At 47.2% G+C, this 19,320-nt stretch overlaps 1 non-coding gene across 1 annotated transcript; it reads left to right on the top strand.

The window, feature by feature from the left end:
• Nucleotides 1–11,494: 11,494 nt before the first annotated feature.
• TRNAS-GCU (transfer RNA serine (anticodon GCU)) lies at nucleotides 11,495–11,576 on the top strand. The gene has a single exon. It is a non-coding gene; the product is annotated as a tRNA-Ser (tRNA).
• The last annotated feature ends 7,744 nt before the right edge of the window (nucleotides 11,577–19,320 follow it).

Consider the following 19,320-nt stretch of genomic DNA (forward strand, 5'->3'; position numbering starts at 1 on the left):
TATCTACATTTGAGTGAGGTGGATGGGGTGAGGTGGTATTAATAGGGTATTAAATTCCTAAACACAAGACAGAACACGAAACAATGGGTATTGAAGGGAAGTGATTGTAGAAAGCCTATTGGTCCATATTTCTTGATGCTTCTATATTGGAACGGAGTCTTGAGGTGGGTAGAATATAGTTGTGCATTAATTGGCTGTTGATTGCTGGTGTTGACTTCTTGATGTGTAGTGCCTCGCAGACGTCAAGCCGCCTGCTATCGCTGTATCTATCGATGATTTCTGTGTTGTTTACTAGGATTTCTCTGGCGATGGTTTGGTTGTGGGAAGAGATTATATGTTCCTTAATGGAGCCCTGTTACTTATGCATCGTTAAACGCCTAGAAAGAGATGTTGTTGTCTTGCCTATATACTGGGTTTTTTGGAGCTTACAGTCCCCAAGAGGGCATTTGAAGGCATAGACAACGTTGGTCTCTTTTAAAGCGTTCTGCTTTGTGTCTGGAGAGTTTCTCATGAGTAGGCTGGCCGTTTTTCTGGTTTTATAGTAAATCGTCAGTTGTATCCTCTGATTTTTGTCTGTAGGGATAACGTTTCTATTAACAATATCTTTCAGGACCCTTTCCTCCGTTTTATGAGCTGTGGAAAAGAAGTTCCTGTAAAATAGTCTAATAGGGGGTATAGGTGTTGTTTTAGTTGTCTCTTCAGAGGTTGCATGGCGTTTCACCTTCCTTCTTATGAAAGGCTCTAACAGGCCGAAACGTTCACCTCTCTTTCCCATTTCTTTGTGTTTTTTCCGCATATATATATATATATATATATATATATATATATATATATATATATATATATATATATATATATATATATATATATATATATATATATATATATATGACCATGTATTCGGGCGTGCACTGGACCACCCCCTTGTAATAAGGAGCAACCATACCCGAAGTGCCACCTCGAAGTAATAATAATAATAATAATAATAATAATAATAATAATAATAATTTATTTAGGAAAAGTACATACATAGTTGCAGCGTTACAGTACAAACATTCTGTTAGACTCAAAGATAGAGGTAGTACATACAATACCTAAAGCCACTAGTACGCATAGCGTTTCGGGCAAAGTATATTAGGGGGCATCAAGTCACAGCCATAAACTCTATCCTGACCAGAGAGGGTAAGTTATTATAAGTGAATGAAGATTTACTTATCTAAAGAAATCAAGAAGAGAGAAATTACTATAATGGAATCATCTTCTCAAAATAATACTATCCAATAGTCAAGGACGCCATTATTTTCAACACATCCTTGTAATTTATCACTTCAAATAGATATAGTGAATATATATCATACCATTAACATGAGCATATATTACAGAAGAATATATTTCGTAGTGACCAGTAATAGTAGGCATCCATCAGTCTCAGGAGACTATGGAGTTGCGCTCTGGTTGTCGGTCTGGAGTGGCCTCTCCAGGGCGCGAAGCCAGGGTAGGGTGAGGCGGAGGAGAAGCTGTTACCCAAGCAGCAGGTCCTCCAGTAATATTGGTGCTTAAATCCTGTAAGGATCTCTCGGTAATGGATGTTTAATTATATATCAATTTTCACAACAACAATTAACAAGCTAATTAATTATTCAAATTTCAAGAATCACCTTAATTTTTCTCTTCTGACCTCTCTTTTCTCTCACCTTAACTTTGCCAGGCAGAAAATCTTGCGATAGTTGATGAAATCAAGAGAGCTGTGAGGGTACTAACCAATCAGGGAAGAGACGTGAAATTCCTGTGGATCCCCTCCCATGTTGGAATATGTGGAAATGAGTGAGCAAATGTGCTGGCTGCTGAGGGCGCTGAAAGAAATCATATTGAATACTTCATACTAAGAATTTTCTACAAATTAAAGGTATTATCAGGCAACATCATCGTGACAAGGTTACTGAGGAAAGGAGGATAGAAGAACTAATCAATGAATCTGTACGATGGTACAGTATGGTTGCAGCTGTCAATCCCAATCATTATGGATGAATGGGAGGTGGCCGTGGGAGATAATCAGTAATAGCGAGATTGATGTAGATTAAGCCACCACAAGAAGTGGCACGGGGATGAGTAGTCCGCAGGTGGTAGATGTTTGGAGTGAATGTGATCCTTGGTCGTGTAACATCTTGAAGTGTCTCTAGGTCCGTCTTTTAATAACAAGAATTCGTCTTGGATACAAATATCCATGAAGAGTTGGAATGGAAACAACAGTTGAGAAGTGGAGTTGCAGAATCTGTGGTGAGAGTGACGGACACCGCCTTGACCACTACCCGAGAGAGTGTGGACATCTAAGAGTTATTAGAAATATGTGTAGCATAATAAACCCAACATTGTTAGAGTTAGGAAAATACTATTTGTCAAATGTAAATGCTGTTCCTAAGAGATTCCACCATTTTGCACCCGCAAGATAACGTAAGGTTTTAAGGGCTGACAAATATTAATCTTCTTGTTTGATAAGCCGTTCACTTGAGACAATTAAGCAAGTCCCTGCTATGTCTAGGTACATATGGCAAGATGAACAACTCAGCGGGTTTTCTTCCTATTGGGGAGTGTGGTACATGCTGTTATGGCCGTGTATCCATTCACAGATTGATAAAGATTAAGCGTCCCAAAAGGTGACACGGGCACGAATAGCCCGTAAGTTGAAGCTCTTTGGAGCCATTACCAGTACCAATAGCTGATACTGGAGATCTGTGGATGGATGGATTCTTTTATGGGGAGGGGGGGAGGTGGGCGGTCTCGAAGGCCAAGCTATACCAATTAAAGAGCTGGTGAGTTATTAAGGCCTCTAGGTCTTCCATTTTTTCTTAGTCAGAGTCTTGCTGCGAGTTGACATGGTTGTGTTGTCGTTGGAGTTGGGTGATGTTGCCTCCATGAGATCTTGTACGGAGTAGGGCAAGTGTCGCGGCGATGGAGCTCTTACTGAGATTTCCTCGTCTGAGGAGTCCGTGGCGTAGTCCGTTGTTGGTGGTTGTGGTCTCACAGCCTGAGGTTGAGGTTGGCTCTGGAGTCGATCAGTTGTGGTAGAAGCTGGTTTGGTCACGTTGGTGGTGTTGTTGGTGGTCGGTGCTAGAGAGCCCGTCTGCGAGCGCCTCTGCTGAGACGGTGATGGTGGTAGCTTTTGGGGCTGGACTGGAGGATGTTGCTGTTTGTGCAGCCTGGGTCTTTAGTGGAGCTGAAGTCTGAGTTGAGATCAACCTAGTTGTCGACCTTGTGGAAGTCCCCTGTGTGGTAGGAGAAGTAGTGAGACTTGTGTCAGGGGCTGTGATGGGGTCCTGGCCATTGGCTGGGTACAGCACATTCAGTTCCCTGACGAATCGGTGGTTGTCTGGTCCGGCAAGCCTCTCCGCTAGTCATGTATAGGACCAGGGATAATGATGCAAGCGGCGGCGAGGGTGCTGGTTGGGTCTTGGGTCCCCATTGTGAAGGCTGGGTCGACTGGTGGGAGGAACCACTGTTTGGTAAGACTGGGAAGTCTTTTGGTTCGTTGATGAGAGCTGAGGTGATGGGTATAGCGTCTGGGGCTCTGGTGGCAGGGTTAGGAAGGTTGGCTTTCTTGGCTTCAACCTTGGGCTTGATTTGTTTCTGACTGCGAGGGGCAGCGACGTGAAATTGCAGGGTGATCGCCGTTGCAGAGAAGGTAGCGATGGGTTGTTGATTTACAGATGGTGTAATGATGGTGACGGGCGCAGAGGCTGCACTTCTGGAAGGGGTGGTGACACGTGTTGGTGGGGTGGGAGAGCTCGTAGCACTTGAAGCACTGATGGAGCTCGTGATATCATTCCTTTTTCATTTGGTGGGGGTGATATCTTGATGATGAAGCCTTGTGTGGCAGCCTGAGTGGCCATAGCTGCTGAGGTGAAACTGATCTTCGTGGTTATTTTATCGTCACTACAGAACACAGTAGCGAACACTTCCATGTTCGGGTTTTCAAATTCAATATTCGTACTGATCTCACTTTCAGTGGTCAGTTATCTATGGGCTGGTCCTACCGATAACAACTTTTCGGCAAGGAACTGACGTGGGTAGCTGAGATAGAGGTGGTGCTCCTTGCGAAGTGGGAGCTCGTTATCTTGAGGTTATCTTGAGTTGATTTCGGGGCTTTAGTGTCCCTGCGGCCCGGTCCTCGACCAGGCCTCCACCCCCAGGAAGCAGCCCGTAGCAGCTGACAAACTCCCTGGTACCTATTTACTGCTAGGTAACAGGGGCATTCAGGGTGAAAGAAACTTTGCCCATTTGTTTATGCCTGGTGCGGGAATCGAACCCGCGCCACAGAATTACGAGCCCTGCGCGCTATCCACCAGGCCCCTTCCCTTCCCCTTCCTAGAGTTTTTCTAGGTTCTCCGTACTTGTGAAGAAGAGCGCGGTATCCTCACCTTCCTCACTATCCTCACCAGGGAGCCGGTCGGCCGAGCGGACAGCACGCTGGACTTGTGATCCTGTGGTCCTGGGTTCGATCCCAGGCGCCGGCGAGAAACAATGGGCAGAGTTTCTTTCACCCTATGCCCCTGTTACCTAGCAGTAAAATAGGTACCTGGGTGTTAGTCAGCTGTCACGGGCTGCTTCCTGGGGGTGGAGGCCTGGTCGAGGACCGGGCCGCGGGGACACTAAAAGCCCCGAAATCATCTCAAGATAACCTCAAGATATAACCTTCCTGACTAATGTTATTGGGTGTGATGCCGGCCCCATTCTGGAGGATCTTCTGAATGTCGCTTTTTCCAAAAGCCTGACCGAGGGGGAAGGGGGGGGGGGGGGGGTTAGCCCTAACATTTACAGGTATGGGCCTCATTGTGTACTCTCTGCGGCAATGGATGTTTTGTGGGATGGTTTCAGTCTCTCTGCTGTGATTGATGTGCATGTGTCTGCGGCATAAATTACTCGATTGATTGATGAAGATTAAGCCACCCAAGAGGTGACTCCCAGGACGAGTGGCGCTGCCCAGTAAACTCGCCCCTCAAGGCATAATTTATAATAATATTCCAACTGTTTAGAGTCAAAGAATTTTTTATATTTTATTTATTTTATTTATTTTATTTTATTTATATATTGAAGAGTTCTTACATTCTTGTACAGCCACTAGCACGCATACCATTTCGGGCGGGTCCATAATTCTACATTTCCCCAGAATACGACCCCGCCAAATCGTTTAACAACCAGGTACCCATTCACTGCTGGGTGAACAGAGGCTACAGTTAAGGATTGGCGCCCAGTCAATCCTCCCCGACCAGGATATGAAACCCCCCCCCCCCCCCCCCAGTCCAAAGAGAGGCGAAGCGCTAGCCGAGTGCTTTACCACTGCGCCACAAAGACTGCAAGTATTCCCATATTCCAATGTGGCACATTACTGATGATCCTTTCTTAATTCTCGTGTACTCACCTAGTTGTGACTGCGGGGGTTGAGTCTCCGCTCTTTGGTCCCGCCTCTCAACTGTCAATCTACTAGTGTACAGATTTCTGAGCTCCTCGAGCTCCATCATATCCAACCCATGTTGGCGATTTGTCACGAAGTCTCTTCTCTCCAGATGTGTTACCAGGTTTTTCTCACGATCTTCTCCATCACCTTGCATGGTATACAAGTCAAGGACACTGGCCTGTAGTTCAGTGCCTCTTGTCTGTCGCCCTTTTTGTATATTGGGACTACATTAGCCGTCTTCCATATTTCTGGTAGGTCTCCTGTTTCCAGTGACCTATTATACACTATGGAGAGTGGCAAGCATAGTGCCTCTGCACACTCTTTCAATACCCATGGTGAGATGTGTGTGTGTTTGGGGGAGGGGAGGGAGAGGCGCGTGTATGGAGAAGGGAGGGGCGTGTGGGGGATGGGATGGAGGGGGTGTGTGGGGGATTGGATGGAGGGGGCGTGTGGGGGGAAGGGATGAAGGGGGCGTGAGTAGGGGCGTCAGCTGCAGGTAGCATGAGAACTGGGAGGGTAAACAAGGGAGGGAAAGGCCAGGTAGACACCAGTGTAAACAAACGGAATGGGACCCACCAGCAGGTGCTACGCCCTTACCTCTGTTCCACTCCCTTCCCGGCCCCTCCTTCTGAATTCCTTCTCCTCCCTCTCCTCCTCCTCCCTCTCCTCCTTTCTCTCTCTCTCTCTCTCTCTCTCTCTCTCTCTCTCTCTCTCTCTCTCTCTCTCTCTCTCTCTCTCTCTCTCTCTCTCTCTCTCTCTCTCTCTCTCTCCAACTAACAGCTATATGATAACTGATAACCTCCACTATATATACGCTGTATTAGGGAATGTCTTATGAATGCAATTTGCATTCATTAGTTGCAAAAACTAGTCTGATTTCACTTTCAGAAAAAATGCAAGTATTAATGAAACGGTAAATTAAGTGATAGTCAATAAAACTTCAGAAAAGATATATATATATATATATATATATATATATATATATATATATATATATATATATATATATATATATATATATATATATATATATATATATATATATATATATATATAATATTCAGCCCCTGGTTCATCTAGCAGTTACTTCACAAATACTTACAAAATTTATATTTCAAGTAAATTTTGCCCCGAAGGGCGAACGCCACTCATCTTGTGAGTGGACACACCGTCATAGCAACAGGTACAACACTCCCCAATAGGAAGAAAACCCGCTGGGTTATTCATCCTGTCACTTGTACCCAGACACAGCTGGGACAACTTACGAACCTGTATTTTTGTTCTCAATCTTTGGCGTAAAACAAATGTATTAACCATGAAACTTAACTAACTGAAACTATGAGATGTATTACATTAGAAGCTATTGACAGTCATCTTCAAAATCTCAAACCAACTGAACCCTATGTCTTTACTGATGGGTCTGTGCAATTAGGCACTGGTAGAACAGGTTGTGCATGTGCAGTATATAAAGGGAATGTAATGATCATGTCTAGTACACAGAGATTGAACAACTGGGCAAGCACGACACAGACCGAACTATTGGGTATTTGTCTAGCCACTGAGTACCTTAAGCTCAATGTGGTGGAGTTATATTCTGTGAAATAACCCATCACAATGTATGTCGGAAGTAGCTTGTAATATTAAATGGAATGTAATATTTGCCAATGATAATAACTATTGAATACAGGTTGTGTGGATCCCATCCCATGTTGGAGTTGGAAAACATGACTTTGTAGATCGATTGGCCAATGAGGCTTGCAGGAAAGAAAACACTGATTATGACTTTGGACTATCTAATGCAGTTATTAGAAACATACAAATTAAAGAAATTTATTATGTTTAGAAGAACTAAGAAATGCCCAAAGACCTGAAAGCTGCAGTATTAAAAGCTATGACATCTTTTTTAATAATAGGTCTTTGTATGGTCAGCACAGTAACCGAACCAGGCAATGTGATACAGAGGCATGTGGTTTAAAGATAAACTTCAAAAAAAAAAAATTCAGACTTCGTCAAAGTTTCAGGGGGTCACTGTTGGAGCCAATATTTCTTAAAGGGAGACAATGTGACGCGCCCTAACCCACCAGTGAAAGTCACAAACCACCCATGTGTCGTCCTGAAAAGTTGGGTGCAACCACCCCCCCCCCCCCCCATGCACAGAGAACAGAGAACGAAGGAATGAGGAGAGCGAAAGTAGGGAGATAAAAGTAGAGAAGAGGAGGTTACCTTGAGGTGGTTACCTTGAGGTGCTTCCGGAGCTTAGTGTCCCCGCGGCCCGGTCGTCGACCAGGCCTCCTAGTCGAAGGAGGAGAGAAGCATTGTGATTCGATGTCCCAAGTCGGTATCTGAGTATTCTTCTTCCTCCTCCTCCTCCTCCTCATACTTTCCTTTATATACGTCTTCCTGGACCACTTCTTCCTCCTGCCCCCTCCCAGGAGAGGAGGGCAGGAGGGTAGATAGAAGACATGGGGTGGCAGGGTCGGTGGTTAAGGGAACGGGTCCCAATACAAACATCTAACCACAGGGACACTCTCTCACACAGCTAGCTGACCTGACTGGTGGTGGTTGGTGGTGATGGTGGTGGTTGGTGGTGGTTGGTGATGGTGGATTATAAGAAATGATATTACTACTACTACTATTTTTACTTCTGTGTCCACAGGCATAGGTGATATATATATATATATATATATATATATATATATATATATATATATATATATATATATATATATATATATATATAATATATAATATGTCGTACCTAGTAGCCAGAACGACCTTCTATGCCTACTATGCAAGGCCCGATTTACCTAATAAGCCAAGTTTTCATGAATTAATTGTTTTTCGACTAAATAACCTACCTAACCTAACCTAACCTAACTTCTTCGGCTACCTAACCTAACCTAACCTATAAAGATAGGTTAGGTTAGGTTAGGTAGGGTTGGTTAGGTTCGGTCATATATCTACGTTAATTTTAACTGCAATAAAAAAAATTGACCTCATACATAATGAAATGGGTAGCTTTATCATTTCATAAGAAAAAAATTAGAAAAAATATATTAATTCAGGAAAACTTGGCTTATTAGGCAAATCGGGCCTTGCATAGTAGGCTAAGAAGTGCGTTCTGGCTACTAGGTACGACATATATATATATATATATATATATATATATATATATATATATATATATATATATATATATATATATATATACACACACAGACAAAAACACACACTGTGATATCTGTGGGAGGAACATGCCCAAAAGCACTCGTATGAGAACAAAGAAACACCAAGACATCAATATATACACATTCCATGCACAATTTTTCTCGTGGGAGCAACAGTTTTTTTTTATTTCCTTCTTGGCTTTGTCTCTCTTGAAAACGTGATTAACTAGTTCGTTGAATTAATCAGGAGTTATGATTGCATTCTCTCTGTCTCCGTCTGTCTCTCTCTCCGTCTGTCTGTTTATCTATCTGTCTGTCTCTGTCTGTCTGTCTCTGTCTGTCTGTTTGTCTATCTCTCTGTCTCTCTCTCTCTCTCTCTCTCTCTCTCTCTCTCTCTCTCTCTCTCTCTCTCTCTCTCTCTCTCTCTCTCTCTCTCTCTCTCCCCCCCTGCTAGTTAAATTCGAGATAATCTGTTTTCGCTTCTGTTTCCTCTGCACCATCCCTTACGTCCTCCTTTTTCTTCCCTTTCCATCATATTCCACTCACACCTCCATCCACTCACTCCTTCCAAGGAGGAAGGGGGGGGGGGGTGCAGAAAGGGGGAAAGAAGAGGGAAGATGTTGACGAGTGAAGGGGGCAAGTAGATTGTCCTCTTCGAGATCCACTACACATCTCCACCCTGAAGATGTGGAGAAGATCCTAGCCTATGAGCTCTTCCTTGAGGTGCTTCCTTCAGGTGCTTCCTTCAGGTGCTTCCTTGAGGTGCTTCCTTCAGGTGCTTCCTTCAGGTGCTTCCTTCGGGTGCTTCCTTCAGGTGCTTCCTTCAGGTGCTTCCTTCAGGTGCTTCCTTCAGGTGCTTCCTTCAGGTGCTTCCTTCAGGTGCTTCCTTCAGGTGCTTCCTTCAGGTGCTTCCTTCGGGTGCTTCCTTCAGGTGCTTCCTTCGGGTGCTTCCTTCGGGTGCTTCCTTCGGGTGCTTCCTTCAGGTGCTTCCTTCAGGTGCTTCCTTAAGGTGCTTCCTTCAGGTGCTTCCTTCAGGTGCTTCCTTCTGGTGCTTCCTTCAGGTGCTTCCTTCAGGTGCTTCCTTCAGGTGCTTCCTTCAGGTGCTTCCTTCTGTTGCTTCCTTCAGGTGCTTCCTTCAGGTGCTTCCTTCGGGTGCTTCCTTCGGGTGCTTCCTTCGGGTGCTTCCTTCAGGTGCTTCCTTCAGGTGCTTCCTTGAGGGGCTTCCTTGAAGTGCTTCCTTGAGGTGCTTCCTTGAGGTGCTTCCTTGAGGTGCTTCCTTCAGGTGCTTCCTTCAGGTGCTTCCTTCAGGTGCTTCCTTCAGGTGCTTCCTTGAGGTGCTTCCTTCAGGTGCTTCCTTGAGGTGCTTCCTTCAGGTGCTTCCTTCAGGTGCTTCCTTCAGGTGCTTCCTTCAGGTGCTTCCTTCTGGTGCTTCCTTCAGGTGCTTCCTTCGGGTGCTTCCTTCGGGTGCTTCCTTCGGGTGCTTCCTTCAGGTGCTTCCTTCAGGTGCTTCCTTCAGGTGCTTCCTTCAGGTGCTTCCTTCAGGTGCTTCCTTCAGGCGCTTCCTTCAGGCGCTTCCTTCAGGTGCTTCCTTCAGGTGCTTCCTTAAGGTGCTTCCCGTTCTCACGAACAGTTTATTGGTAATGAATAATAATTAGCTCATTAACAATTTATGTTTTTAGGGTCGGGCTTCAATTTAGATAATGTGGAATAACAGTTCTTAGCGTCCAGTATCCCTCTAGGAGCAGCAGTGCTTCTGGTGTTGATGCCTTGTCTTGCCTAAGGGAGAGATGTACTCAGCTAATTGTGCTTTGTGGGGGGTTGAGCTCTGGCTCTTTCGGTCAAATATTATGCGACGAGGATGGGATTCGAACCCACGCAGGGTGACCCTGTTGGATGTGTGAAGGTGGGTAGGTGGAGAGGGGAATGTTGATTGGTGGAAGGGAAAGGTGTTTAGAGGTGAAGGGGGAGGTGCTGAAGGGAAGGATGGGGAGGGGTTGGGGGGTTTGGAGGGTAAGAATTTCCTGGAGGGAGTCCTTCCCTCCCCTGGATGGAGTCTTTCCCTCCCCTGGAGGGAGTCCTTCCCTCCCCTGGAGGGAGTCCTTCCCTCCCCTGGAGGGAGTCCTTCCCTCCCCTGGAGGGAGTCCTTCCCTCCCCTGGAGGGAGTCCTTCCCTCCCCTGGAGGGAGTCCTTCCCTCCCCTGGAGGGAGTCCTTCCCTCCCCTGGAGGGAGTCCTTCCCTCCCCTGGAGGGAGTCCTTCCCTCCCCTGGAGGGAGTCCTTCCCTCCCCTGGAGGGAGTCCTTCCCTCCCCTGGAGGGAGTCCTTCCCTCCCCTGGAGGGAGTCCTTCCCTCCCCTGGAGGGAGTCCTTCCCTCCCCTGGAGGGAGTCCTTCCCTCCCCTGGAGGGAGTCCTTCCCTCCCCTGGAGGGAGTCCTTCCCTCCCCTGGAGGGAGTCCTTCCCTCCCCTGGAGGGAGTCCTTCCCTCCCCTGGAGGGAGTCCTTCCCTCCCCTGGAGGGAGTCCTTCCCTCCCCTGGAGGGAGTCCTTCCCTCCCCTGGAGGGAGTCCTTCCCTCCCCTGGAGGGAGTCCTTCCCTCCCCTGGAGGGAGTCCTTCCCTCCCCTGGAGGGAGTCCTTCCCTCCCCTGGAGGGAGTCCTTCCCTCCCCTGGAGGGAGTCCTTCCCTCCCCTGGAGGGAGTCCTTCCCTCCCCTGGAGGGAGTCCTTCCCTCCCCTGGAGGGAGTCCTTCCCTCCCCTGGAGGGAGTCCTTCCCTCCCCTGGAGGGAGTCCTACCCTCCCCTGGAGAGAGGACATCGTCAAGAAAATCTCAACTCATGCTGTGAGAGGCCAACATATACACACAGCACACAGTTCAACACACATGACGAGGTGGCCGAGTGGTTAAGGCGTTGGACTGCTAATCCAATAGGGTCTCCCTGCGTGGGTTCGAATCCCATCCTCGTCGCATAATATTTTGTGATTGAAACCTTTAGTCACGACTCGAGAACGGACTATTTCGGAAGCGCCTCGTGGCTGGCCCGGCACTTTTTTTAGTTTTATTTTTTTTATTTGTAATTATTTTCTACCACAGACGTGGCCTCACATTTATAATGCTAACCAGCATATATACATTTTCTTCTGTCCTCCATGGACAGGGTGAGAGATCTGTTAAACATATAGTTCAGGGATTTATTGAACAATCAACCACAGAAGGTGATTGTAGTGCTTTAAAAATGCGAACCTAAGCTACAGACAAATACATAGATACACAGAGTTACGTCTACCCTACATAAAGTGTTCCATGTGTTTTTCACAGTGTCATTAATGTGTATTTACAAATGTGAAATGCAAATCTGACAAGCTTCCACATTTCCTGTATACACATACATACATACATTATATATATATATATATATATATATATATATATATATATATATATATATATATATATATATATATATATATGTCGTACCTAGTAGTCAGAACGCACTTCTTAGCCTACTATGCAAGGCCCGATTTGCCTAATAAGCCAAGTTTTCCTGAATTAATATATTTTCTCTAATTTTTTTCTTATGAAATGGTAAAGCTACCCATTTCATTATGTATGAGGTCAATTTTATTTTATTGGAGTTAAAATTAACGTAGATATATGACCGAACCTAACCAACCCTACCTAACCGATCTCTATAGGTTAGGTTGGGTTAGGTAGCCGAAAAAGTTAGGTTAGGTTAGGTTAGGTAGGTTAGGTAGTCGAAAAACAATTATTTCATGAAAACTTGGCTTATTAGGCAAATCGGGCCTTGCATAGTAGGCTGAGAAGTGAGTTCTGGCTACTAGGTACGACATATATATATATATATATATATATATATATATATTATATATATATATATATATATATATATATATATATATATATATATATATATATATATATATTATGTATGTATGTGTATACAGGAAATGTGGAAGGATCTGCAAGATTTTCTGCCCTATTTTTACTTAAGCTTTGAAGTACTGCTTTAGAATCAGTGCAGATAACTGTGCCCTTAGTGTTTCGTTCAAGAAATCTTAACGCCATAACAATGGCAGTTAGGATCGACTTGAGAATAGTTCAGGACGGACCGAAACGTCGTCGTCCTTTCACTTTCTAGTGAGTGGTCTGGTCAACATTGGCAGTTAGCTCCGCTTGTGTAGAAGAGGCATAGTTCTCAATACGTGCTTTCTCTTAATTTCTGCGTTGAAAGGCATTATTCCTAATTACAGTGTATGTTGTACCAGCCCTGCCATTGACAGGATTAGATGACCCGTCAGTGTAGATATGATCTAATTCATCTCCGGCTTCTTTATAAATTTCCTCGAGATACTTGTGCCTCATTTCTTGTGGTATCATGTTGGATTTTTTCGTTGTCATTTCATTGATGATAATCCTGCATGAGTCATCCTCCCAGGGAGGTAACCTCTCTACAGGCAGGAGCTCACGGGCTTGCTCAAGCAGGTGAAGTTCTTCGAGACCGCAGACTGCTCTGTGATGCCATTTTTTGCTTCTCCTGTTTCCCCCTGAAAGTAGCACAGTACTCAGTTTTTTCTTGGTAATATTATTGTAATAGGGATCTCTGGCTATCCTAATCGCAAGTCTAGCATTCAGTGCCTTAATTCTGCTTTTAACACTAGGGAAGGACAACTCCATTTTTTTGAGATATATACAAGAGTTGTTACATTCTTGTACAGCCACTAGTACGCATAGCGTTTCGGGCAAGTCCTTAATCCTATGGTCCCTGGAATACGATCCCCTGCCGCGAAGAATCGTTTTTTCATCCAAGTACACATTTTACTGTTGCGTTAAAAAGAGGCTACAGTTAAGGAATTGCGCCCAGTAAATCCTCCCCGGCCAGGATACGAACTCATGACATAGCGCTCGCGGAACGCCAGGCGAGTGTCTTACCACTACACCACGGAGACTGTAATCTGTTATCTGACTGTAATCCTCTCGTAGATTAGACATTTTGGAAGTTCTAGGAACTCCAAAAATGATTGTCATGGCTTCATTTTGTATTTATTTTATTTATTTTATTTGATTTGAGATATATACAAGAGTTGTTACATTCTTGTACAGCCACTAGTACGCGTAGCGTTTCGGGCAAGTCCTTAATCCTATGGTCCCTGGAATACGATCCCCTGCCGCGAAGAATCGTTTTTTCATCCAAGTACACATTTTACTGTTGCGTTAAACAGAGGCTACAGTTAAGGAATTGCGCCCAGTAAATCCTCCCCGGCCAGGATACGAACCCATGACATAGCGCTCGCGGAACGCCAGGCGAGTGTCTTACCACTACACCACGGAGACTGTATTTCTTTCTGTATGCTTTCGAGCCTTCTCATATAGGTTTGTATGCAAGTTAGGGACACTGGCCTGTAGTTCAGTGCCTCTTGTCTATCCCCGCTTCTTGTATTTGTATTCTCCTAGTTGTGCTTGCGGGGGTTGAGCTCTGGCTCTTTGGTCCCGCCTCTCAACCGTCAATCAACAGGCGTTCAGATTCCTGAGCCTATCGGGCTCTATCATATCTACACTTGAAACTGTGAAACAATCTCTCGCTCATGTCTTAGCTTTGGTCCTTGTAAAGTGGCCTTTTTTTTTTTTTTTTTTAGTGTCCCCGCGGCCCGGTCCTCGACCAGGCCTCCACCCCACAGGAAGCAGCCCGTGACAGCTGACTAACGCCCAGGTACCTATTTTACTGCTAGGTAACAGGGGCATAGGGCGAAAGAAACTTTGTCCAGTGTGCTGTCCGCTCGGCCGACCGGCTTCTTGTGTGTGTGTGTGTGTGTGTGTGTGTGTGTGTGTGTGTGTGTGTGTGTGTGTGTGTGTGTGTGTGTGTACTCACCTAATTGTGCTTGCAGGGGTTGAGCTCTGGCTCTTTGGTCCCGCCTCTCAACTGTCAATCAACTGGTGTACAGATTCCTGAGCCTACTGGGCTCTGTCATATGTACATTTGAAACTGTGTATGGAGTCAGCCTCCACCACATCACTTCCTAGTGCATTCCATTTACAAACTATTCTAACAATGAAAAAGTTTGTCTAATATCTCTGTGGCTCATTTGGGTACTCAGCTTCCACCTGTGTCCCCTTGTGCGTGTATCACCTGTGTTAAATAATCCATCTTTGTCTACCCTGTCAATTCCCCAGAGAATTTTGTATGTGGTGATCATGTCTCCCTGAGCTCTTCTGTCTTCCAGCGACGTGAGGTACGATTCATGCAGCCTGTCCTCATAACTCATTTCTCTTAGTTCTGGGTACGGCAAGGTACGAGCTTCAAGCTGGGGCCGCATGTTTGTATTCACCTATTTGTGCTTGTGGGGGTTGAACTTTGGCTCTTTGGTCCCGTTTCTCAATTGTGTGTGTGTGTACTCACCTAGTTGTGCTTGCGGGGGTTGAGCTCTAGCTCTTTGGTCCACAATCTGCTCCTTGAGTGCATTCCATTTTTCCACAACTCTCACTCTAAAAGAATACTTCCTAACATCTCTGTGACTCATCTGAGTTTCCATCTTCCACCCATGTCCCCTCGTTCTGTTAGTATTACGTGTGAACATTTCGTCTATTTCCACTCTGTCAATCCCCCTGAGTATTTTATACGTTCCTATCATGTCCCCTCTCTCCCTTCTTGTTTTTCTAGTGCCGTAAGTCACCACCACCACAGTCACCACTACCACACCCACCACTACCACAGTCACCACTACCACAGTCACCACTACCACAGTCACCACTACCACAGTCACCACCACCACTACCACACCCACCACCACCACAGTGGCGGCTGTGGCAGCGGGTGCAGAGGAGTGGAGCAGGATCAGACTAGTAGTGTTGAGTATGGTGGCTAGATGCCTTGTACCACACACTGAACCACACCACCCCCCATGTCCCCCCCCCCACGGGATCTACAACCCCCACGCATGCCACGAATGCTGAAAACGCATGCATGGGCTCAGCAACAACCGGCTGAGCGGGGCTCGAACGCGGGGTGGTGTCCGTTGCAGCATCTGGGGCGAAGCTGACTGAAGGCTGATGCTGGCAGGTTGAGTGGGCCTTGAGTGCACGCGCGGGAGGTGAGCGTAATTGGGCCTTGCGTGCGGGGGTGAGAGAGGCGGTGTGGCCAGGAGTGTGCAAGGGGGGGGGGGAGGGGGGGGTTCTAATGCACTCAAGGTTCAATGGTCTCTAAGCCAGGGAGAGCCACCCCCTCTCTTCCTCCCTCACCCCTCTCTCTCTCTCTCTCTCTCTCTCTCTCTCTCTCTCTCTCTCTCTCTCTCTCTCTCTCTCTCTCTCTCTCTCTCTCTCTCTCTCTCTCTCTCTTTTTGGGGAGAGAGAGAGGGGGAGGAAGAGGCACAGGTGAGGGGAAATTTAGAAGTGAGGGCCCCGTGGCTGCCACGTGAGAGGGGGGGGGGAGGGGAGTTCCATGGAGGGGGGGGGAGGGAGGGAGGGTGTTGGATTGCTCAGGGGGACTATTCAGGGGGGGGGAGCTAGTTTATGAGACGGAGTAGTTCGATGGTAGAAGAGGGTTTCATGGAGAGGGAAGAGGGGGGGGGGATAGTTATGGTGGAAGGGGTTCAGGGTGGGATGGGGGTTGATAAGAAGGGAAGGGAGTAAATGATGGGGAGGTGAAGGGCCACCTGAAGGGCGGAGAGTGAGGAGTTGGGGCGTCCGTGTGTTGGGGGGGGAGCGTCCGTAGGGATGGTGGGCGTCCGTGGGGTGGGGGGGCGTCCGTAGGGGTGGGGGTGGGAGAGAGGGCTTCCGTAAGGGTGGGGGACGTCCGTGGAGGTGGGGGGGGCGTCCGTGGGGTGGGGGTGGGGCGTCCGTAGGGGTGGGGGGCGTCCATGGGGGGTGGGGGTGGGTGAGGGGCGTCCGTAGGGGGTGGGGGTGGGTGAGGGGCGTCCGTGGAGGTGGGGGTGGGTGGGGGCCGTCCGTGGGGGTGGGGGCCGTCCGTGGGGGTGGGGGCCGTCCGTGGGGGTGGGGGTGAAGTAGCTGGGTATTGTTGGGGTCGGAAGATGGAGTGGGGGGGAGGAGTGAGTGGGGGGAGGGACGGGGGGGGGGGACAGGTTCGAGCGATGACCAGACCAACTCCGGTTTATGGTGGCGGTGGTCTCCAAGACCCGCAGCATCCGCGATCATTAACATCTCTCGTCCAGCGCGCTTAACCCGGCGAGTGCTATAGCCCAGGTAGATAGAGCCGCCGCCGGGTATAGAGACCTCCACCCGCGTCTCCAGCCTCCTTATCAATCAACAGTTATATGAACACCCGGACGCAGGTTCGAATCCTCGTCACGGCCCTTTTGGATTTGTTCAACAGTTATATGAAAGTGTTCATTTTCAGCTGATCGGCGTTGGTATTAAATTGGTGATGTCCTCAGGGAGGATAGTACGTTGTTCCTACAGCTGGGAAGGATAGTACGTTGTTCCTACAGCTGGGAAGGATAGTACGTTGTTCCTACAGCTGGAAAGGATAGTACGTTGTTTCTACAGCTGGGAAGGATAGTACGTTGTTTCTCCAGCTGGGAAGGATAGTACGTTGTTCCTACAGCTGGGAAGGATAGTACGTTGTTCCTACAGCTGGGAAGGATAGTACGTTGTTCCTACAGCTGGGAAGGATAGTACGTTGTTCCTACAGCTGGGAAGGATAGTACGTTGTTTCTCCAGCTGGAAAGGATAGTACGTTGTTCCTACAGCTGGGAAGGATAGTACGTTGTTTCTCCAGCTGGAAAGGATAGTACGTTGTTCCTACAGCTGGGAAGGATAGTACGTTGTTTCTCCAGCTGGAAAGGATAGTACGTTGTTTCTCCAGCTGGGAAGGATAGTACGTTGTTCCTACAGCTGGGAAGGATAGTACGTTGTTCCTACAGCTGGGAAGGATAGTACGTTGTTTCTCCAGCTGGAAAGGATAGTACGTTGTTCCTACAGCTGGGAAGGATAGTACGTTGTTCCTACAGCTGGGAAGGATAGTACGTTGTTTCTCCAGCTGGGAAGGATAGTACGTTGTTTCTCCAGCTGGGAAGGATAGTACGTTGTTTCTACAGCTGGGAAGGATAGTACGTTGTTTCTCCAGCTGGGAAGGATAGTACGTTGTTTCTCCAGCTGGGAAGGATAGTACGTTGTTTCTACAGCTGGGAAGGATAGTACGTTGTTCCTACAGCTGGGAAGGATAGTACGTTGTTCCTACAGCTGGGAAGGATAGTATGTTGTTCCTACAGCTGGGAAGGATAGTACGTTGTTCCTACAGCTGGGAAGGATAGTACGTTGTTTCTCCAGCTGGGAAGGATAGTACGTTGTTTCTCCAGCTGGGAGGATAGTACGTTGTTTCTCCAGCTGGGAAGGATAGTACGTTGTTTCTACAGCTGGGAGGATAGTAGGCGCCTTCTCTAGCCGCGGGGGGGGGGTGTTGGGGGGGGGTTTATACACCTGAGTTTGGAGTGTATTAATAATGTATAATACATGTTTAGTGGTGGTTGTTAGTGGTATTATCTTGAGGTTATCGTCAGATGATTTCGGGGCTTTAGTCTCCCCGCGGCCCGGTCCTCGACCAGGCCTCCACCCCCAGGAAGCAGCCCGTGACAGCTGACTAACACCCAGGTACCTTATTTTACTGCTAGGTAAAAGGGGCATAGGGTGAAAGAAACTCTGCCCATTGTTTCTCGCCGGCGCCCGGGATCGAACCCGGGACCACAGGATCTCAAGTCCAGTGTGCTGTCCGCTCGGCCGACCGGCTCCCTGGTGGTAGTGTTGTGGTGGTGACTATGGTAGTGGTATGGTGTAGTTGTTAGTGGAGGTACTGGTTAATGGTCACTATCGCAGGTGCAGGTTAGTGGAGGTACTGGTTAATGGTCACTATCGCAGGTGCAGGTTAGTGGAGGTACTGGTTAATGGTCACTATCGCAGGTGCAGGTTAGTGGAGTTACTGGTTAATGGTCACTATCGCAGGTGCAGGTTAGTGGAGGTACTGGTTAATGGTCACTATCGCAGGTGCAGGTTAGTGGAGTTACTGGTTAATGGTCACTATCGCAGGTGCAGGTTAGTGGAGGTACTGGTTAATGGTCACTATCGCAGGTGCAGGTTAGTGGAGGTACTGGTTAATGGTCACTATCGCAGGTGCAGGTTAGTGGAGGTACTGGTTAATGGTCACTATCGCAGGTGCAGGTTAGTGTAGGTACTGGTTAATGGTCACTATCGCAGGTGCAGGTTAGTGTAGGTACTGGTTAATGGTCACTATCGCAGGTGCAGGTTAGTGTAGGTGCTGGGCGTAGTGTTCGTCACTGGTGGAGATGGCCTCTGGTCAATACTTCGTGGTTATAACTATATGCGACCCAAGAAACAACTGTGATTACATACTGATGTTCGAGAGAGAGAGAACTGCATCGTACAGTCCTATATACATAGGCTCGCCACATCCTTGTGACAGCCAATGTGCGAGAGAGATCCAACCATCCCCCTGGCACCCCGGGCTCCCTCAGCCTCCGGAGTCGACCAACAAGAACTGGCCCACAGTATATCCTGTCGCCCCCACCACCCTCCCAGGCAGGCAGGAATGTATGTACTCGCCACTCTGGCTGTATAATTTTGCGTTCACTCTCCTCTTGTCATGAAACAGGACCATTATTGGTGTCAAATGACGGTTTGAGAGTTTATTTGTACAATTACATTCCAAATGGAAAAGAACACACAT

Source organism: Procambarus clarkii, chromosome 70, assembly GCF_040958095.1.
Source record: "Procambarus clarkii isolate CNS0578487 chromosome 70, FALCON_Pclarkii_2.0, whole genome shotgun sequence".
Taxonomy (NCBI): domain Eukaryota; kingdom Metazoa; phylum Arthropoda; class Malacostraca; order Decapoda; family Cambaridae; genus Procambarus; species Procambarus clarkii.